The following is a 23614-nucleotide window of genomic DNA, read 5'->3' on the forward strand; positions in this document are numbered from 1 at the left end:
ATATTCTTAAGGCAAAACTTAGTTTGCTAATTTTAAACCTTTCTATTTTTCCAATATAAGCATTTTAGTCTATAAATTTTGTTCTAAACATCATTTTAGTCATATCCACCAATTTTTAAATATTGTGTTGTTATTTTTAGTGAGTTCAAAATATGTTTTAATTTTCTTATATTTCTTTTCTGACACACATGTTATTTAGAAGGATAATACTAATATGACAGAATATGTAATTTTTCTGGGTTTCTTACTTTTTAAAAAAGTTTTATTATATTAGGATAAGAAAAGAAATTGTAAGTAGTTGAATTCTAAAAATTATTGAGACCAATTCAGTTATCATTATGTCACTTTCTTTGTGAAGGTTCCATGTGTATTTGAAAGGGATGTTGCTGTTCATATTCTTTTACAGATTTTATATATTCCTAATGTTTTTATTTAATATTTATATCAATTATTCAAAGAGGAGATTTAATATCAACAACAGTAAGTATAGACCTGTCTATGTCTCTCTTCTCTTTTGCTATTTTTGCTTCGGGCATTTAAAGTTTGCCTCTTTTTTTTTTAAGAGAAAATTCTCACTCTGTCACCCAGGCTGGAGTTCAGTGGTACAATCATAACTCACTATAGACTCAAACTCCTGGGTTCAAGTGCTCCTTCCACCTCAACTTCCCAAAATGCTGGGATTACAGGTATGAGCCACTGTGCTCAGATTAAACCTTGCCTCTTTTATCATTGTGTAGTATCTTTTTAAAGTCTGGAAGTGCTTCTTTTTTGAAGTTTATTTCATTTAATAATAATCTAGCCACTTGAATTTTATTATGCGTACATTTTTATGACACATATTTTTCCTCTAATATTTGAACTTTTCTGGCCTGTATCATTAAACCATGTCTCCTGTTGAGAACATGTCGTTAAAGGACTTTGCTTTATTTTGTATCTTATCTGAAAAATTCTCTCTGTTTGCCTTTTTAGTACATTTACACTTAATGTAATTATATATATGTTTAGCCCAGGTCCATAATTTTGCTACTTGTTCATTTAATACTTTTGTAGGTAAAACCTCTGTTTATGTGAAACCATTTGGCCCCTGCCACTCTGAGTTACCATCATCCTCATTGAATTCAGGAAGCCAAATTCAATAGCAACATGTCCCACTGTCATTTTTGGCCTAAGTAATAGCCACGATAGACCCACAAAAATTAAACAAAAGAACCCAACAGTACTCACCTCATTAATGTACTTTTAAAGGCTAGATGAAAAAAGTGTACTCTACACCATTGTGTGAGACACAGGGAGTAAATAAGCAGGTCTAACATAGTATTGCAGTCTAGCATTTCAACTTCCTTTAAGTTGGATACTTGTCTGTACTATACTAAGCAAATTTTGGCATTTTCTCTTCAATAATTGTAGGCCACCTTTAAGTCCATGTATCAGTCAACTAACAAAGCACACTTTTAGAGCCAGTATCAATTTGTAGAATCAATTAAGAATCTCTGCTTACAGTACCCAAGTCAACAAATTCATCCCATGATAACTACATTTCTTCTACCTTTACTCTATGCCCTGAGAATTGTTTTCCAGACACTTTCTTTAGAGTTCTACAAATATAAATTAGATAAATTTTGCAAAACACTGGGCAAAGGAAATTATGGCATGCACTTACGAGCCACACTTTGTACTTGACTCTCGGGATCTGTTTGGAATTAAACCTGTTTATAAATCTAAGACCAAGACCTCTGGTAGAAGTCTTTGGTGGAGATGTTAAGAAATATCAGTAGTTTCCTTTAAGACAACCTTAGAAGAGACCATTTGCTTTCTTATCAAAGGAGTGTTGATGGGGTGAGGGGCTGCTGTTTCTATTGACAAAGATAGCTCAGCAATATTTGGAAGATCAAAGTTCTTAGAATAAAAACCTGTCCAGAGGCTGGGGCAGTGGTTCACACCTGTAATCCCAGCACTTTGGAAGGCTGAAGCAGGAAGATTGCTTGAGCCCAGGAGTGTGAAATCAGCCTGGGTGACAAAGAGAGACCCTGATTCTACATAAAATAAAATTACCTGGAGGTGGAGGTACACATCTGTAGTTTCAGATATTTAGGAGGCTAAGGTGGGAGGATTGCCTAAGACCAGGAAGTTGAGGCTGCAGTGAGCTGTGATTGCACACTGCACTCCAACCTGGGTGACAGAGCCCTAATACTTTATAATCAAAGCCCTAACTTTACCAAAAGAGACCTTCAAAGATTGTGAATTCATTTACATTGCAATCTGCCCAGGCACAGGTTTAACCTTTATGTTAGCTTTTTAGAAACTCAATCCTGTGGCTAATAGAGATATGGCATTTTTTTTTCTGGTTTGTTGCCTAGAGCTTGAGTTAAAAAGTCTTGAGCTCAAAATTTTCTTTCTGCACATTTTTCAGTAATATAGAGGCAAATGAACAATCCACAGTTCCAATATTCCATTTCCATAAAATGTCCTATGGTATTAAATATTTGGCCATTCAAATCTTTATTGACACTTAATTCCTGGTGACCGCAGATGACAGTTTAAATAAGTGTTTGCCATAGCATGGTGCTGGCTGCCAATGCATTTACTACCAGCATCAGCGTTATTAATGCCTCTAGATCTAGTCAGAAAAGAGAACCAATCCAGATTTGTATCTCTAAGATATTGATGAAAAAACTCAAACATTGTAAAACATTTCAAGAGGTTTTATGAGCCAAATGTGAGGACCATGACCTGTGGCACAGCCTCAGGAGGTCCTAAGAGCGTGTGCTCAAGATGGTTTGGTTACAGCTTGATTTTATACATTTTAGGGAGACTGAAGTTACAGGCAAAGGCACAAACCAACACATGTAAGGTATACATTGGTTCAGCCCAGAAAGACAGGATATCTCAAAATAGGAGCTTCCAGGTTACATGTGGATGCAAAAATTTCCTCACTGACAATTGGTTGAAAGAATTATGCTTTGCCAAAAGAGTTGAAGTCAGCAGAAAGAAATGCTTGGGATTAAGATAAGGGGGGTTGTGGTAGCCAAGATTCTTGTTAAGCAGATGAAGTCTCCAGGTAGCAGGCTTCAGAGAGAATAGATTGTAAATGTCCCTTATCAGACCCTAAAAGGTGTCAGACTCTTAGTTAAATCTTTCCTGGATCAGGAAATGATCTAGAAAGAGAAAGGGCTTCTCTATAGAATTTAAATTTTCCCCACAAGGCATGGCTTTGCAAGATTAGTCTAAAATATGTTAAATGAATAAATTTTGGGGTAAAATACTTTGATTTCCTTTAGGGCCTGTTACCTGTCATGTGATGTTATTCCAGAGTTAGGTTGGAATTGGAATCTTATTGCTACAAAGAGTCTGTTCTATCAGTCTTAGGATCAATGTTAATGCTGGTCAGTTGCATCTAAAAAACAAAAGGGAGACGGTATAATGAAACTTGTCTCAGACCGTCTTCCCATCATGGCCTGAATTGATTTTTCAGGTTTCTTTGGAATCCTGAAAGAAATCCCCTCTTTGACTGAGGGGGTGGATTACATTCAGTCAGTTGGGGGGCTTAGAATTTTATTTTTGGTTTACAAAGGTTCTGTCTGTCTCAAACTCCTTCTGCTACTAATAACTGAATTGACTAGAGATCAGAGAATCAAAGCCACTATAAGTGCTATGGGATAAGAGAACTATCATGGGAATTAGATCTTACGAAATTTTGAGAGGAGGTGGGGAAATGATAGTCTAGAAGGCAGAGTTGAGGGATCAGAGGAATAAGACATGAATCAGTCCTCCTGAAGCATTGATGTGAGGAGGTAAGTTAGAGCTTGAGAGAATCAAAGAAGCCACATGTGACCAGCTGCCAGTGGGGGATGATGAGGGGATGATGTGTAGGGATGTTGATGGGAAGTGAGTTCCTACGTAACTATTGCCTGTATGCATCTGCAACTAAGCATCTGGTAATAGACTGGGACCATCTGCTAGTGGGCCTTTGTGCCTGCTTGACTTATAGCTTATGGAGAAACTGAACCTGTGTGACCACTGAAGCTAGATCATAAATTCAATACAGCTCCTGCCTGGCTCTCTCTTAGTACGCTTGCCCTTAGAATCCAGACACCATGCTATGAAGTCCAGACCATATGGAGACCAACTAAAGTCTCTGGCCCTCTGGCACAGCAGGGATCCCAGTCAATAGCCAGCACCAACTTACCAGTCATGTGCATGAGCCATCCTGGAAGCAGATCCTCTAGCTTTCAGTCAAACCCTCCCCGCTGACATTAAGTGGAGAAGCAACGCACTTTCCCCACCAAGCCATATCCAAGTTGCCAATTTGTGAACAAAATAAATGTTCATTGTTATTTTAAGCCAAGGATTGACAAACTTTCCCTGCAAAGGCCAAATAGCAAATTTTCCAAGCTTTGCAGACCACATGCTGTCTCTGCTTCCCCCCCCCCCATAAAAGTTCAAGAATAGTAAAAAAGCAACAGAATATTCCTAGCATATTGACACACAAAAACAGGATGTAGACTGACTTTGGCCCATGAGCAAGAGTTTACTATGTCCTGTTTCAGGCCACTAAGTTTTACAGTGATCTGTTACATAGCGCTCAACTATCAGAGCAACCAGTTAAATAAATTGCACAAAGCTGAATTTGGAAAATTAGGAGAAAAATGAGAAGCAGGGAATCACATATGTCTGTGAGTGTGTGCATGTGTTTATTTGTATACATTAATATACAAAGTACATTTCATAAGAATTCTTGTAATAGCTTTATTGGCTTAAACATAGAAGATCAAATACCCAACATAAGCAGAACAGCAATACATAAAAGCCCCCATTATATATATTTTATTAAAGGGAAAGGAACAAATATATATTAAAATCCTCCCATATTCCAGGATCTCTGTGGTACCATGGCATACATTATTTTATTTCTCTTCGAAACAATCTTATGAAGGAGGTATTGTTATCCCTGTTTTACTAATAATGAAACTCATTTGGACAAGTCAAATAATTTTCTCAAGGTCCCATAATTATTCCTTGATTAGTAATAAGCAGAGCTTGAATTCAAACTTAGTTCTATCTACCAAATTCTACAGACTATGTCTTTAAGGATTAGCTGAAGTGGATCTTAAATAAAATCACTTCAGCTAAAGTATCTATCTCACTTTGCCTGTTAGTTTTACGGAGGAAGGAAGTGAGACACTGAGAGTTCCTTAGAATCAGAGCATGATATAACTGGCATTAAGGTTTAATTCCTTCTGCACATAACTGTCTTATGTCTCTATTTGGCTAATTTTCACCTGCACTGTATTTAATAGGTACATTTATATATAATACATTTTTTATGTAATAAGGGATCTAAAAGTTTAGATAGTATTAGATTTCATTCATGAGCCAATTTATCTTCAGAATTTATGAACAAAATAAAAAAATTTCAGCAAATAAATAAGATATACGATAGTCTCCCATATTCATAGTTTTATTTTCCACAGTTTTGGTTACCAGTGGTCAACAAAGAATGGAAAATATTACATTACCCCTATCAAACTTTGGGGCCATTATTAGGTAAAATAAGTGTTGCTTGAACACGAGCACTGTGATACTGCCACCATTGGTCTGATAACTGAGACAGTTACTAAGTGACTAACAGCAATCCAGGCAAGACAGAGAGGATAATATTTCATTATGCTACTCAGAAGGGTGCACAATTTAAAACCTATAAATTCTCTATTTCCGGAATTCTTTTATTTACATCATAATGCCTGCATCATTCACCTCCCTTCATCTCATCACATAGGCATTCTATCATCTCACATCATTACAAGAAGAAGGATAAGTACTGTATAATAAGATAATTTCAGAGAGATACAGACCACATTCTCATAACTTTTATTATAACATATTGTTATAGTTGTTCCATTTTATTAACAGATATTGTTAATCTCTTACTGTGCCTAATTAATAAATTAAACTTTATCATAAGTATGTATGTATAGAAAAAAAGGGTAATATATATAGGGCTTGGTGCTATCTGTGATTTCAGGCATCAACGGGGACTTTGGAACACATCCCCAAGGATCAGAGGACTTCTGTATGTGTGTGTATTCTTGGTGAGTGACAGAAAAAGAGAGTTGTTTCATATGCATTTACTTGGAGGCATAGAAGACACCCTGAAAGATAATGTTGTTTTCAGCTGGCATAGTCTGCAGGAATCAGTGTTCTTTTTGGGCTATATTTTTGTGATACATCTAACTCATGCTAAGCACCATAAAAGTTTATAGCCCAGAGACTGACAGCCAGTTCCTCTCGGGAATGTACATCCATCCACCCTCTATGGCTGATTCTTTCTGATCTCTAAGCCTGCACTGAGGCACTTACTCAGGAAAACTTTTATCAAGTGCTCGTAAAAATCTGAGATCGACCTCTTGCTGCAGATTAGAATATCATCAGAAGATTTCCGTAAGCCATGGAAGGCTTTTCTCTTCCTCAGTGGAGAGAAGATGAATGGTTTTACAAATCCCTGAGGAGACTCTGTGGAGCTATAGACAGAGATGGAAGATCTTCCCATTGAAGCTGCAGGGCTCCATCTTAGCTCTGGCATTACAACGCAAAGTCTGGAGAGAACAAAGTCAAGAAGCATGCCTTTAGTCCAGTATCCCTTTATTTGGTAGGCCACTGTGCTGGAATTTTCATCAATACTCAATTATCTTCTACTGGCCACATACCAGGTTATAGGATGATAGAAACAAACAAAATGACGCAAAGTCACAGAAGTACTTCTGGCCAATGAAATGTGAGCCAAGGCATGTACTAACTGTTGTATTTTTATTCATGTTCCTTTTCTCTGCTGCAGGGATTGCAGACGCTTGTGTTTAGACAGAGACACTGCAAGATCAAAACATCTTGAAATGTATGTACCACGGGAAAGACAGAAACTCTGGAATGCCTCTGAGACCTGCAGCAGAGTTGGAGTGCAAGGGAAGTAAGCTATTATTGCATCAAACCACCCAAGTATGTGGTTTTGTTCCTGTGGCATAAACTAATCTGTCCTGATTAACATATGTAGCAATTTCATGGTGCTACATCTATCAACATTCTCCTGCTTCTAATGAATCTATCCAATGGATCTGCCTTTCACAGTTGGTACTTCAGAATAGTGAAGCAAAAATACATAACTTCATTGTAAACTCCATCAGCCTCACCATCTTGGTGGATCTTTGTAAATACAATTTGTTTACCAAATAGAGACCAATTATCAGCTAAAACTGAGGACCAACCTGGTCAATTTCCAAAGGTATAAGCAATATTGTTTGTTAAGTATCCCTTTATTAATCAATTTTGGAAAGGTTTACCTTATCATGTATCAAGAATTTTGGTTTGTTTCTTTATCAACTCCCAGTTTTCTACCACTGTTTTATACATTTCAGATTCAGTAACATCTGCCTCCTTCAATTGTCACTATTATTGATGAAATACCCTTCTTTATCTCTCATTACTTTTGTCTCAAATTCATTTTAGAATTATTTAATTCAAAACTGTATTTGGATTTAAGTTGCAGTTGTGCTAATTTTATAATGTAAATTAGAAATATTAAACATTTATATAATATTTAGCTGAAATATTCAAGTATATGGTTTGTCTCCATCAATTCTGCCTCTTTATTTATCCTGATAAAATGTTATAGCTCCCTTTACAAAGATCTAGTGTACCTCATATTAGGTTTAGCCCTAATTATTTTAGATAATTTAGTTTTATTAAAAATGGAATCTTCATTATTGTTGGTTTAATGGGAGGATGTTATCTTTGTTATATCTATTTTATTTTGGCTCCTTTATTAAAATCATAAACTTGAATGCAAATCAAACACTTTAATTAAGCTAAATCCCTACTAGATTGGTGGAATATAACCCCATGAAGTTACTATTACAAATGTTCATAGCAGCAGTATTTGTAATAGTACAAAACTGGAAATCATTCAAATGTAAATCAAAAGAGAAATAAATAATTAACTAGCATATTCATACAATGGAATATTGCATTTGACAAAGAGAAGTAACTAGTTATGACTCAACTACATGTTAAGTGAAGGATGCTGAATAATAAAAGATCCTTTATGAGTCTACCCACTTGAAAGTCAAAAGCAGCCAAAGCTGATCAAGGCCGATAGAAATCAAAATATTGGTTATCTGTAAAGAGTGTTGACTGAAAAGGAACAAAAGGAGATTTCTGGGTTGATGGAAATGTTCTGTATCTTCAGTTGAATAATGTTTACATAGGTATATACATATGAGCTATACATTTTTATCAATTTTGCTATATGAAAATTATACCTAATTAAAACACATATACACACAGCCTGCAGAACTAATCTAATGGTGATAAAATTAAAAAGAGGGTGGCATTTACTGGGAAGGGCATTTACTGAGAAGTTACTGGGAAGGCAACTTCTGGAGTGGTGCTCTGGCTTTCGGATGTTTGAGAGTCTTCATGGGTAAAACCTGGACATAGCAGTCTTGTATACTCACGTAATTTTTATGTCAATGAAAACATCTTTATGTTAACAAATTGTTTTCAATTAATCCTTTTGAATTTTCCTGGTGCACAATAATAATACCCTGTTTTTTTTTAATTTTATTTATATCCTTAATTCTAATTACCAGAAAATTTAAAATACTGCCTTTTGTTTCATTTGTAAAGGCACATATCTACCAATATTGACCATAAAATAACTTTTGCTTGTATAATTTATTATATTAAACAATATTCCTCTTCAACAAAGGATACTGTAACAAACTTAAATGGCAAATGAACAACTAGGATTACATATTTGTACCATTTAATATCATCAAAATAGTGAAGAGCTTAAATGTTTTGTAGAATTCCCAGGAACCCCATGTGAGCCTGGTGCACTCTGTGGCTGAAGGTTATTAATAGTTATAGGCCTATTAGAATTGTTTATTTGTTTTATCTGAGTTTTGGCAGATTGTATCTTGCAAGGAGCTGGTCCATTTCATTTAGTTTATCTAATTGGTGAGCATATAATTGTATAAAACATTCCTTTATTATTATTTTAATGTCCATTGTGTCTGTAATAATGGCTCCTCTTTCATTTCTGATTATTTTAATGTATCTTCTCTTTTTTTCTTAGTCTGGCTATAGGCTTATTGATTTTATTGGTTTCACTATTTTTCTGGACTTAAGAAGAGTTGATGATTTTTCAGTTTTTAAATTTTTAAAAATTGATACATAATGGATGTACATATTTGGAGGGTACAAGTGATAATTTCATACATTCATATAATTTGTAAGTCAGTGTAATTGAAATACCCATTGCCTTGAATATTTGTCTTTTTTATGCTAGAAACATTCAAATTATTCTCTTCTAGCTATTTCAAAATGTGAAATAGATTATAGTAAGCTATAGTCACCCTACTGATGTATTGAACACTGGATCTTATTACTTTTATCTAACTGCATGTTTATAATCAGCCTCTCTTCATCTGGCTCTTTCCCCATCCTTCCCAGCCTCTGGTAACCACTTTTGAACTCCTTACATACTGGACTGAAAACCAGAGGTTTGCTATTTAATTTTTTTGCTTCCTCTTTATTCTCTCTTTATTTCTCCATCTTATTTTCTTGTTTTCTGCGGGTTACTGGAACATTTTTAAAATTCCATTTTGACGTAATTATAACTTTTAGTAATTCAGTGGCTTTTATTAATATATTTGAGGTGTACAAGTGATTTTTATATACCTAGGAATATGATTACCACAGTCATGCAAATTAACATATCCGTCACCTCACACAATTATCTGTGTGTGTGTGTTTCTGCATGCATGTGTGTGTGTGTGTGTGTGTGGTGAAAACACCTTAAATCTACTCTTTTAGCAAATTTTCAGTGTGCAATACAATGTTATTAACTTTAGTCTTTATACTGTTCTTTGACTCTCCAGACTTATTTGTCTCACATAACTGCAACTTTGTGCCCTTTGATATACATCTCCCCATTTCTCTTATTTTCCTACCCCTAGTAACCACCTTCTACTCTGTTTCTATGTTGGGCTTTCTGTTTTTTGTTTGTTTCAAATGTGTTTATATTGCTCACTTAAGCAATTTTAGTACGGTTTCTTCAAAACTCGTCACCAGATTATTCTTACAGTTGACATTGTTGACATCTCTGTATTTATTTTTTTCATTAAGTCTAAGATCTTGCTGATACTTAATATGATGAATGATACTAGATTGAAACCTGGACATTTTTGTTTTATGTTGTATGAGACTGTGAATCATATTTAGGATTTCTGTTTTAGCTGCATTTCCTTGATGTCAGTCCAACAGGAAAAGAAAGTAGGTCACTTCATTAATGCCAGATGGAAGCTGAAGTCCAGGCACCCCACTCAGCCTCCAAGGGGACTTTTCCTTACTGCTAGATAGGGATGGGAGTTCTAGCTCCACACATGGTCTCTACTGACACTATAAGGGGTGGGAGCTTCTTACTGCTAGCTTCTTACTGCTAGCAATGATGAAAGTCCTGACTCTCCACCAGGACGCTTCTGAAAGCTCAATAACAGAAATAGGAAGGAGTATATTTCTGGTTGGGGTGAAAGGACAGACTCCTCATGTGGTTTCTACTACACCATTAAGGGCACCGGGTGTATGCTTGTTACTGGCCAGTGAGGAAGAAGTAGGCATCTCTTCTAGCCTTTGTAGACTGGATTTGGCAAGGAAAGCACTTCATTGGTCAACTCATCCAGAAATTCTGCGTGGGCTGGCTGGTGGTTGCTGCTGAAGTCTTTGAGCAGGCTGGCCTGGTTCCTGGGTAAGCAGGTGGGTGGGCCTTGTGCCTGGGTCCACCAGGATAGGACTGGAGCCTGAGTCCAAAGTGGTGGGCCTGGATCTTGGGTGGTTAAGGTCAGTCCTGGATCCTAATTCTGCAGGGGCTTATTTTGTGCCAGGGTGGGTTTGGCACCTAGGTCTGGGGGACGGTCTTGAATTCTGTGTCTGCAAAGCCAGCTGGTGCTGGGATGGGCCAGAAACCTGAGTCCACAGGAACAGTCTTGTGTCCTGGGTTCGCAGGTGCTCGCCTAGATCCCTAGAGTGGTTCTGAAGCCTGATTCATAGGGACTGGCCCAGCGCTGAGATATACTGAAATAGGCCTTTGCCTTGAATCTGTTGGAATGGGCCTGAACTCTGGGCCCACTGGACCCTGGGGCCACAGAGGCTGGCCTTATGCCTGGTTTCATGGGTGCTGATCTTGTGCCTGAAACCACAGCATCTGGCCTGGTGCTAAGGCGGGCGTGGAGCCTGGGTTCACAGAACTGAGCCTGGAGCTTGGTTCTGCACAGGCAAGCCTAGGTCCTGGGGCCACAGGGGCTATTCTGGCTTTGGTGTGCCTGGAGCCTGGGGATTTGAGGATCAACTTGCTACTGGGGCAGCCCGGCACTGGTGCAGGCCTGGGGTCTAAGTCTCCAGGGGCTGGCCCGGTGCTTGTGTGGGCCTGGAGGCTGAGTCCACAGATGATTGCCTGGAGCTTGGGACCACTGGGGCTGGCCTGGTACCAGGGTTCACTGGAGCAGTCCTGGAGCTGGGATCCCTGGAGAAGTGTAATGCTTACTTCCCCCCTTTTCCCCTAAGCAGATTGTCTCTCTTCACACTGGGATTGGGAAGCTGGTGATACAGGCCATATGAAACTATCTTTCCTTTTCAATGAGTCTTCTTATGCCTGTGCTCCAGCCAGGTGCTTTAACCACTCACCTGGATTCCTTACCTTTTGCAAAGGTATTTTTGGATGTGGACAGTTGTTCAAATTGATGTTTCTGCAAGGAGATAGACACTAGAAAGTCCTATTCCACATATTTTTGCCAGAGAACATCTTTAAAAGCTTTGTTTTCATTTTTGGTTTAACCTGTTATAATCTAGATGTGTGTTTTCTTAATATATGATGATTTTTGCTATTAATTTTTATTTTTATTGCTTTATGACTTAGTGTGTGTTTAGTTTTGAAAATGTTTCATTTATTCTTGAAAAGAAAGTGCACTCACTGCTCTTTGAGTGGAAGGTTTAGAGAAATGACTCTAAGATTCCATATTTGCCTGTTCTAGGACCCTAAACGTTTGGCAAATGTGGGGACAATTTTTATGCCAATTTCTCCTCCTAACAGGATGCAAACTTGACTTATCTTCTTCTGGTAAACACACATATAGTGCATTGTTCATGTTCTAATATTTGCTGTGGGCAGGCTGCTTATTTTCCTGCTGAGTTCCCAAGTTGTGGGTGTTTTTGTGTGTGTTGAGTTTTTTTGTTTGTTTGTTTGTTTGTTTTCTTTAGAAACAGAACTTCTTACTCTGTCACCCAGGCTAGTGTGCAGTGGTGCTGTCACAGCTCACTGCAGCCTCCCACTCCTGGGCTCAAGCAATTCTCCTGCCTCAGCCTCCAAAGTAGCTGGGACTATAGGCCCGCACCAAAATATCCATCTAATAAGTTTTTGTTTTGTTTTATAAAGATGGGGTCTCACTTCATTGCCCAGGCTGGTCTCAAACTCCTAGGCTCAAGCAATTCTTTTGCCTGAGGCCCCTAAAGAGCTTGGATTACAAGCGTGAGCCGCTGCATTCGCCCAGGGTAGGTTTTTTGTGTCCCCCTTCAATAATTAAATGTCATATCCAGGTTCCTACCTTTAAGAAGGGAACTTGGTTCCATCTCTGGCTTATACATGGTTGGTATTTATTAGGCATCGAAACCTCAGCTTCTAGGATATATTTGGTCCTCTTACTTCTGTGCACAGCTAAGTTCCACTTTCTGATCATTATTTTAGATTTGAGTTTCCATTTCATGTAGCATTGAGCATTTCCTTTTATTTATTTATTTTGCTTTTGTGCTCAGATACATTGTTTTAAGTAATTGTTTTTCATTCTTTTTTTATGTATTTAGAATGAAGTCAGATTTTTTTCATCTACTTAACCTCGTCATTGAGAGAAAGTGCTTTTGCTTTGAATTCCAGGTTGGGCTATCTGACGTTAAGATCTAGCCTATATGGAATGCCACATGTACCTTCAAGTCATGAAGTATAGTAAATAAAGTATCTAACGTTTCTTATGCTATTATTGAGGATTCTGAGTCTAAAGTTCTACCTCTGTGTCCTGTCATAGATGGTGTGGCATGGGGGATTGCAGAGTGCAGATTGGAGTGTGGATTCAGGAACAAAACTGCATTATTTCAAATCCTAGTTCTGATATTAACTATATGACCTTGGGCAAATTACTTAGCCTCTTCTTTTCTCATCTGTATAATGGGGTAAAAATATTTACCTATTTCATATGCTTTTGTGTAAAAGTCAGATTATACTAAAAGGTAATTGTAACAATGTAACTTACATACTGTTATTGTTCCTTCACACATTGCCTAGCACAAAATAGACTCTTCCCCAAAAATGTGTTGAAAGATAATAGAATTATCAATATTTAAGTAAGGAAATAAAACTGAATGTAGGCAGGTAATTCAGCCTGTGTCACATAGTATAGACCAGAGTTTTGATGGCTGGCTGTTTTACTGTTGATAACTAGGATTCATCAGCACATAGAAACCTCTCTCTGGCCAGCTGTATCACCATGAATAAGGAAGACTGTTCTGCTGTAAGCATCTACATTTTTCTTCACCACTTTTTCCTCTACTGTTTTTTTAAATATTCCTCTTCTCTGTGATGCCAAAGATATTCATTATCTTTTATTATATTTCTTCTTTCTCTGGACTTCTAAAATTGCCTGCTCTCTTGTTTTATACCAGTGTTGTTGTTATTGTTGTTTTTTCTTTAATGTGACTTCATTGGGTGTTTTTATCTACTTCTCTCTTCTCTAGATCAATAGTCGCTGTCCCCCTCACCTGATAATTCTATTAGCTTTCATTTTCAAGTCTCTTAAAGCCTTAAGGGAGAAATCCATTTGAACCTCTTCCTTTTATAACATTTTGTCTTTCTCCAAAACAGAACAGTTTTCTTTACTGCAGAGGCAATTTTGTCCTTTCTGATGCCCTTTCTGCTGAAGTTTCTGTATCTGCAGGGGCTGCGACAACCCTTGGCCAATTGCTGGGATGTTAAGAAAATTTAAAGTTCATATTAGATGGTGAGCCTGGTGAGTTTCTAATGTGATCACTGCCAGCATCCTCTGAGGTCTCTATTACGGAATCCTGCATTTTATTGCAAGAAGAGTTCTGTCTTTCACTGTTTTGATTTACATGAAGGCTATACTAACCCCAGGATTCACTGATAGTGGAAAGGCGGGAGACCCATTTTCTTCATGATGTAGTGAGAGACCACCACACAGCCAATGCCACTTGTGATAAAGTCTAGACTAGTGGGTACCCCTGGAAAACCACAGCATGGGAAAAATGCAACTTACCCTAAATCATTTATCTTTATACTTCCTTAAACTTCTGTAAGATCAAATCACACACTCTAATGCTCTACCTGTCTTAGAGGAAGAAAAAACTCTGACATCAGAGAACGGAGAATCCTACAATCAGAAAGGAAAATCTACTGACCAATTTTTGTGTGCCTAATGTTATGAACTGGACTGTGTCTCCCCAAAATTCACAGGTTGAAGTCCTAACCCCCAGTATCTCAGAATGTGACTATATGAGGCCATTAAAATGGGGACTCTAACTGAACCTGATGGGTTTTCTTATAAGAAAAGAAAATGCGTACCCAGAAAGAGACACTAAGAATGGGCAGAAAGAAAAGCTCATATGAGAACACAGAGAAAGGCGGCCATCTGCAAACCAAGAAGAGAGGCCTCAGAAGAAACGAACTCTGCCAGCACCTTGATCCTGGACTTCTAGCCTCCAGAACTGTGAACGAATAAATGTCTGTTGCTGAAGCCATGCAGTCTGTGGTATTTTGTTATTACAGCTCTACCAGACTAATACAAATTGTATTGTCAGTCTCAGTGCCTGTGAAAACAATCATCATTGAGGTTGCTTTGATGTCCCCATTCTACAGATAAAAAGTATGAACCTCACCAATGTTAAGTAATTTTTTGCAATACCGGGCTAGAATTCAAGTGCAGAAAAGGGTAGCCTTGTATTCACAGCATATTCTTACCCATTCTCACCCTGCTTCTTCTACAATTCACAGGTAGCCAGAACTCTCTTTATCAGAGAACCACCTCTCAGTCTTTGGACACCAGAGAAAATTAAGGTGTGCCCTTTGTTTGGGGACCCAGGTTTGAAAAATCCTACACACAGGTATCAACACAGCCTAGTGTCAGGCCTCTGCCTTTTCAATGCTTGAGGAAGACTTATCCGTTACACTAGGATCTGTTCTTTCCAAACCTGGAGACAGTCTCTGCTGTGTCTGAGAATAGCAACTGACCCACTAGAACCTCGCCTCTACTTGTGGCCACGTGACTTAACCAGGAGCCTCAGCCCACTCCATCATTAGGTTTGGCCACTAGACATTCTTGGACCAGCAGAAAGGGAGCAGATGTGATGACAACCATGTCACAGCAGAGGTTTCATGAGATGTTTTACAGTCCTGGTAATGTGTGCCTATTTCCTTCTCTCACAATGCGGGGCAGCCAACAAAATGTAACATTAGTAGGGAGTCCACGTTACATTTTGTAAGCCTCTGAGATTTGGGGTTGTTTTTATCTCTGCAGCAAAGCTAATTGAACCATGATATTCACACTGGCCCTCTCATTGTGTCAAATACACTGATGTACTGATGGTTTATGCTGCCTGGGGAACTCTCCCGTTTGATCCACACACAGTTTTACTTTTTGTTATTCAGATTTTTAGGCAACTACTCCTTATTCATAGACTATTCTCCTCCATTATTTTCTACTAAGATTTAATGGCCACTGAAATTGTATTAGGTATGCATTTGTTAACTTGCTTATTGCTTATCTTCTCCAGACTATAGCTTCATAAGAATAAGTGTAGTGGTTAAGAACATAGATGTGTTAGTCCAAGTGCCTCCTGCATTTTAATTCCGGCACCAACACTGGTCAGCTCTGTGACACTGGGAATGCTATTTAACTTACTGGACTTTGGTTGCCTTGTTTATAAAGTTTAAATAAAAATAGAATAGAACTCATAGGGTTGCTTTAGGACTAAATGAGTTAGCAGGTACAAAGCACTCAGCACTGTGCCTGGCACGTAGTGAGCATTTGAGGAAGTCTGATATCATCATTAGTGTTGGATGTCATGGCATCCAGATCTGATAACACCCCCAGGATAATGTAGGAGTTTAATAATTATCTAATCAATGGGTGGATAGATGGATGGATGGTTGGGTGATTGCCATGAAGATTTAGGAAACGTTGCTGACAGAGAATAACATATCATAGGTGAGAGTCAGTGACAGTCAGGTGGAAGTCTAACGTATACAAAATGTTTAGATTGATTCTTGACAATTAGTCGTTAAGATAATAATAATGATATTAACAATAACAACAGATATCAATACTACCCTATATTTAGCATCTACTTTTGTTACCTATATTATTACATGATTGTAAAAGGGCTATCATATTTTTAGACTTGGAGAGAAGTTACCTGGGCTTACTCAAAATTTCACAGATTATTAAAGCTGGACTTCGAATGTATTCTCCTTTGACTAAGTAATGCTGCCACGTGCTTATTAAGTGATAACTTCTTTCTTGTCTTCTTCTAGTCCTGCTTTACTAGGATGATTCAGGTTGTCAATCTTAGTCTGATAAACAGCATAATCAATTTCTTTGAATCAACCAATTTTCTGAATCATAGAACAGGTGAAATAAAGAATCCCATCCCAGCTTCATGGTAAGATCCATGATGGTCACAGAAAAGCTGGCAGTGATCTGTCGAATAGGTGTGGCTGTGCACCCCTTCTGCCGCCTGCTTTCTGGTCACCCTCCATACTAATACCGATGGAATGTCCACTCTTCGGTGGTCATTCTGCTGGGATAAGGGTTCCAGAAGAAACAACAGAGAAATGAGATACGTCCCTGGCACTTGAGGAGTGAAATGGTTGAAATAACTGCTATTCCTGAAGGGAAAGTAGTTGGAATGTGCTCTTTCTTTTACTTTATTTTCTAATAATTACACCAGTCTTTGCTGTACAGATAAGTGGGGGGGGGGGCACCAAGACGTTTTGAATGTACCCAAGGTTACAGAGCTGAGGAAGCCATGTGGATAGGATTCAGATACTGGAAGGCTCTGTTCACTTTCTACTGTGTCTCTACTCTTAGGTATGAGTAACACCTCATTTTTTCCCAGTTAATAGTGAAACCAGGTCTAAAGGCAAAGCTGGTCAGAGATGTACACAGAAAGTAGCATAATGACAAATGCATCTGTAGCACGACCATTTCATAAGGGGTGTGGATTCCTGCATAGAACACATCTGCAGCAAATAAAGGATCAGTTAATGCTCCGGTCTTTTCAATTGCATGATTCTCAGTAGCCCTATGTTTGAAGTGTTTTCTCGCTGTACATTGCATTTGGGTAGCCCACATGTGGCCTGAAGCCTCTCCCTAATGCTATGCTTTCAATCGTCCTTACTAGATGTGCAGACCATGCATTCCAAGTTTAACAGTGGCCACATCCCCTCACTGAACACCAGCTTCTTTGATCTCTCCCTCCTTGCAGTTTCCAATATGCAGTTTTTCAGAAACACAGGATTGACTCTGGGCCATAAATCATGGCCAACTTGGTGGCATTCGCTTTCTTCCAAAGGTGGACACATGGCAAGCTACCCTCTGCTCTGCAGAGAAGCTGCCGAAGAGTCACGTTGCTTCAGCATTATAAATCAGTAGCAGGCATGCGACAGCATTCTGACAGCAGGACAATTATTGTCCTAGAAATAAGAAATGCAAATTTCTCTTCCCTCATTGTGGAGGCAACCAGCAGACTTATTCTATGATGTTGATCAATGACTTTAATCTATACCCGCCTTCTTCCTTGCAGCTCAGCACTGAGGCACTTTTTGATTTCTCTAGGTGTCATCTGAGTCATTTGGGCCACCTTGAAGGGGTGGCTATTAAAATGGTAAGTTGGAGAGAAATTTTAATTGTAACTATTTCACCTGAAAAACTGAATCCTGGAGGCTTCAACACTTAGGAGCTGTGTGACCTTGACAATTTAGTTGGCCTCTCTAAGTAAATTTTTTATATGACAAATGCAGACAAAAATATCTATAGCGGAATCTGGCTTTGTTCTGTACACTGGGAGAATTGCTCATTTTGTGTTTACTACTATGTATTTAGCATTATTTGGCCAGAGTGGTTAGGTAAGAAGTGATGAAAAAGTGAATCCATACTAACACTGGAAAAATAGGAACAGATTCTTTACCAAGAGAGTGTGCAACTTTATTTTTCATATTGTAATTGACAAGCAAGTCTAGCTGGATGATAATACCAAAGAAAAAGGAGACCAGCATGAACTGCACACCTGCTGGGTTTCAGTCACTGTCTAGGACCATTACCACATGTAAATGACCCTCATTATCCTTCATTATCCTCAACCAAGCATGAAACTTCTGGATTGTTTTAATAACATTATTGGCAAGCAGGTTACATAAAGATATATTCTACCTATAAGTCACAAGATATTTACATAAGGTCACAAATTTGATGCAGAAATTCTGGGTGTTGGAAGAAAATGTATGGTAGAAAATCCATTTGAGATCATGCAATGTGGACCATAGATGCATCAAACAGGAGTAATTAGAGGGCTAGAGGCCATAAAATGTCCAAAGTATACCAGGAAAAGAGATGAACACAGATCAATCTCTCTGGCTGTGAGTAAAGCTGCGATGGTTGGCTCATAACTTTGTCTTGCCTAATAGCGACACAGTTGTCCATTAAGGGATGTGGTTATTGGAACCAGTTGCAGCAGCTCACACCTGTAATCCCAGCAATTCTCCTCCTTTACTCAGGAGTTCAAGGTCAGCCTGGGCAACACAGCAAGACTCTGTCTCTAAAAAGTTTTTAAAAAATTAGTTGGGCATGGTGGTGCCTGCCTATAGTCCCAGCCACTTGGGAGGCTGAGTCAGGAAGGTGGCTTGAGTCCAGGAGTTTGAGGCTGTAGTGAACTACGATCACCACGGCACTCTAGCCTGGGTGACAGAATAAGACCCTATCTCTAAAAATTAATTAACTACAAAATAACTTTAAAAAGAAATATGATTATTATGGTCATAGAAAGATGCTACACTGCGCCTCTTCTGGATACATTCTATTCTCTCTCCAAGGACATCATAAAGTTTTGAGATAATAATTTTTGAGAAACAGAGTGGTTTATCTTCCTAACATTATACCAGAAATTCAAGCAGGCATTCCAACAAAGGAGAGCCTTATAGTATTTAAACTGCAGTTGCATCTTGTTGCAAGAAAGTTGATGTCTTTATGAAAGGCCTCACATGGTCACTAAGACCAGAAATATTCTGCCTCTGCTGGATAGCTGATGGATCAGTTGATCACAAAGAAAACTAAGGATGCAGAGAGGCCTAATCAAAGCTTTGGATTCACTAAGAAAGAGTCTTGCAAATAAATAAATTGTCTATGTACACTCTCCACTGCCAACTAGCTGGTCATGATGAATTATCAGGGCAATAAATTGTGAATATATATGGGAAGGGAGTGAAGATAATAATTAGAGACATTTTCTGAATTTTTGAGATCCATGAGAAAATAATGTGACTTATGAACTGAATGCTTGTGTTCCCCCCAAAATTCTTTTTGTTGAAGCCTTAACTCCCAATATGATTATATTTGAAGATGGAGTCTTTAGAAGCTAGTTAAAGTTAGATGAGGTCATGAGGGTGGGGTTCTTATGATGGGATTAGTATCCTTAGAAGAAGAGACACCAGAGATTCTCTCTCTGCCCCCATGCACACATAGAGAAGAGGTCATGCAAGCACAGAGTGGGATGGCAGTCACCTATAAATCAAGAGATGAGGCATCAGATTGAAATCTACCCTACCAGGACCTTGACCTTGGTCTTTTACCCTCCAGAATTCTGAGAAATAAATTTCTATTGTGGTATTTTGTTATGGCAGCCTGGGCAGACTAAGAAAGCGGCCATTAGAACTATGTCTAAAATCTTCGTTCTAGGTTCTTGCCTCTGAAAAATTAATTTTAGTTTTTATCTGACAGTGGCATAAAGCTGTTGAATACAGAATGCAATGGACATTTAGCAAAATATTCTGATATGTTAAAAGACAAGCACCTTACTTCAAAGGTTTAACAAAAGAAACAGACAGTTGTCTCTGGAACTGTCTGTGGAGCTTGGAGAGGTGTGATGTGGTGGGAGTTGAGAATAGCCCTGATTGTTACAACCACCAGCTAGCTATCCTACTGCTTGCTCAGTGTCCCAGCCTTCTCATCCCTCAGCTCCTGCCTTTAATGACTTATCCTGGAAATCTCAGACATGTTACTTGGCAGCTAGATACATGAAAAGCATAAAGAGAGGATCAGCAGTGTCTGCTCATTCATCAACAAAAAGGCTTTCTAATTCTTTTTCTTCTCTCCCTTTTAGCTATCATCATCCAAAGGCTATGTCTCATCATTTCCTACTGTGAAAATATTTCAACATTTCCTGCCCACATGTCCATGACTCATGGTTTTTCCATAATACCAACAATGCATTTATTTCATGGATCTGATCATTCTACAAAAACATTTGATGGCCACCTTACCATCTGACTATGCTCCAGTCCTGATTTGTTGCTCCAGCTTCATCTCTGGCCGACACCCTCTCTGACTCCCGGGCAAGCTCCATAATTATACTACCCACCATTGCTAAATGAATCTTTGGCATTCCCTCTCGCAGTAGTGGCCTTCCTAAACTTTCCTGTCTCCAATGCCTTTAAACCCCAGCCCCATTACTTATTGTGGTAGGTAGAATAATGACCGTCAAAGACGTCCACAACCTAATCTTTGGTGAGAGAGAATTAAGGTTGCAGAAGGAATTAAAGTTGCTCAGGTATACAGTTGCCCTTAATATTATCCTGGATTATCCAGAGGGCCTTATGTAATCACAAAAGTCCTTTAACATGGAAGAGGGAGGCAGAAGGTCAGTGATAAAATGTGAAAACTCACAATTGGTCGTTGTGGTTTTGAAGATGAAAGAGGCTATGAGCCCAAGAATATGAGCAGCCTCCAGAAGCTGAAAAGGCGAGAAAATGGAGTCTTTCTTAGGGACTCCAGAAAGAATATAACCCCACCAATGTCTTGGTTTTTAACCCTGTGTGATCCATTTTAGACTTCGGACTTCCAGAACTGTAAGATAAAAAGTTTGTATTGTATTAAGTTACTGTGTGATAATTATTAACAGCTATGAAAGAAACTAATACACTTATGTTCATTCATTATTTTATTCATATTGAGAATCATTTAAGTTCCTCAATTTGCTAAGCACTGTGGTAGAAACAGAAGAGGTAGAAGATACTATGCTGGCCCACAGGCATTTAAAATCCACTTTGCAGAGATAATAACAACTAATGTTTACTGAACACTTGCTCTGATAGTCATGTGCTATAGACTGAATGATTGTGCCCCCTCCCAAAATTTGTATGTTGAGATTCTAACTCTCTATGTGATGGTATTAGGAGGTGAGGCCTTTGATAAGAGATTATGTCATGAGAGAGAGCCCTCATAAATAGGATTTTTATTTATTTATAAGGGCAGTTTTTCGTAAGTGCCCAAACAAAAAGATCTCAGAGAGCTCCCTCCTGCCTTCCGCCATGTGAGACAGTAGCGAGAAGATGACCATCTATGAACCAGCTGGCCCTCACTGGACACTGCATCTGCCAGCACCTTGATCTTGATCTTCCCAGCTTCCAGAGCTATCAGAAATAAATTTCTGTTCTTTATAAGCCACTCACTTTATGGTATTTTGTTATAGTGGCCCGAGCTGACTAAGACAACATGGTTGTCACATGGTTCATATATTACCTCACTGCACCCTTCCAAATTCTTCCACTCTTTGAGTAAAGTAGGCTCAAAGAGGCTAGTAAATTGAATAAATTCACACAATGGAGGAATTGTCATTTGAACTGAAGTTTAAGTGACTTCACCTAAAGTAACTTAGCAACTTTTAAAAAATTTTTAAATTTTTAATTTTGGGGGATACATAGTAGGTGTATATAATTATGGGGTATCTGAGATATTTTGATACAGGCATTCAGTGTATAATAATCACATCAGGGTTAATGGGTTATCCATCACCTCAAGCATTTATCCTTTGTTAGCTATTTTTTTTAAATAATAAAAGAATAGATAGTGCTTTGGTGTTTCAGAGGGAAAACATACTTTTCACATTGGCAGAATCAATAATACTTTCTGGAAGTAACAAGATTTTGAACTGGATCTGGCTTAGAAGGAATACTATATATTAATTATCATATGCATAGCAAGGTGACTATTTAAGACCTCTTAAATAATCCAGATCTTAATTGTGTCTGTATGACTGCTGTTCTTATTTTCATGCTAACTATCCACCAGGGCCTGCTCTTGGGGCCTATAGGCTGCCCTAAGGCCCTTGCCATGTGGTACACTCAGTTCACAACAGGGTAATTACTTCATCCTTCATGCAAACATGGGATTTCTTTCTGAGGCTTCGTCTTCTTTTAAAGGACTCACCTAATTCATCCTTAATAAATAATTAATTATGCTCATTCATTTTTTATTCACACTGCAAACCATTTAGATTTATCAGTTTGCTAAGTGCTATGGTAGATACAGAAGAAATGACTCACCTAATTAGGCCAGACCCACCCAGGATCATCTTTGTTCGTTGAACTTAAAGTCAACTGATAAGTTTGTAATGAGCTCATAAAAAGAAAATCCTGCATGCCAAATCAAATTCTGATATAGTGCTTGACACAAGAGTTAGTCTTAGATCAGGGATATTCTTAGAATAAGCTCTCAAAAGATATTTCTTTGTTGCTGTTGTTGTTGGATTTTTTCCCAACTTTTATTTTAAGTTCAGTGGTACAAGTGCAGAATGTGCAGGTTTGTTACATAGGTAAACTTGTGCCATGGTGGTTTGTTGCACAGATCATCCCATCAACATTAAGCCCAGCATCCATTAGCTATTCTTCCTGATGTTCTCCCTCCTCCGACCCCAGTGTGTGTTGTTCCCCTCCATCCATGTATCCGTATATTCTCATCATTCGGCTCCCATTTATAAGTGAAAACATGCAGTATTTGGTTTTCTGTTCTTGTTTTAGTTTGCTGAGGAGAACAGATGCTGGTGAGGTTGCAGAGAAAGAGGAACGCTTTTGCACTGTTGCTCGAGATATAAATTCAACCATTGTGGAAGACAGTGTGGTGATTCCTCAAGACCAAGAGGCAGAAATACCATTTGACTCAGCAATCCCATTGCTAAGTAGATACTGAAAGGAATATAAATCATTCTATTATAAAGATACATGCACGTGTGTGTTCACTGCAGCACTATTCACAATAGCAAAGACATGGAATCAACCTAAATGCCCATCAGTCATAGACTGGATAAATAAAATGTGGTACATATACACCATGGAATACTATTCTGCCATAGCAAGGAATGAGATCATGGTTTTTGCAGAGACATGCATTTCTTTGTTGTTAATTCCATCAAAAATAAAAAACAAAATTTAATTTAGAAATATCTATTTTTTCAC

Source organism: Piliocolobus tephrosceles, chromosome 9 (genome assembly GCF_002776525.5).
Source record: "Piliocolobus tephrosceles isolate RC106 chromosome 9, ASM277652v3, whole genome shotgun sequence".
In the NCBI taxonomy this organism is placed as follows: domain Eukaryota; kingdom Metazoa; phylum Chordata; class Mammalia; order Primates; family Cercopithecidae; genus Piliocolobus; species Piliocolobus tephrosceles.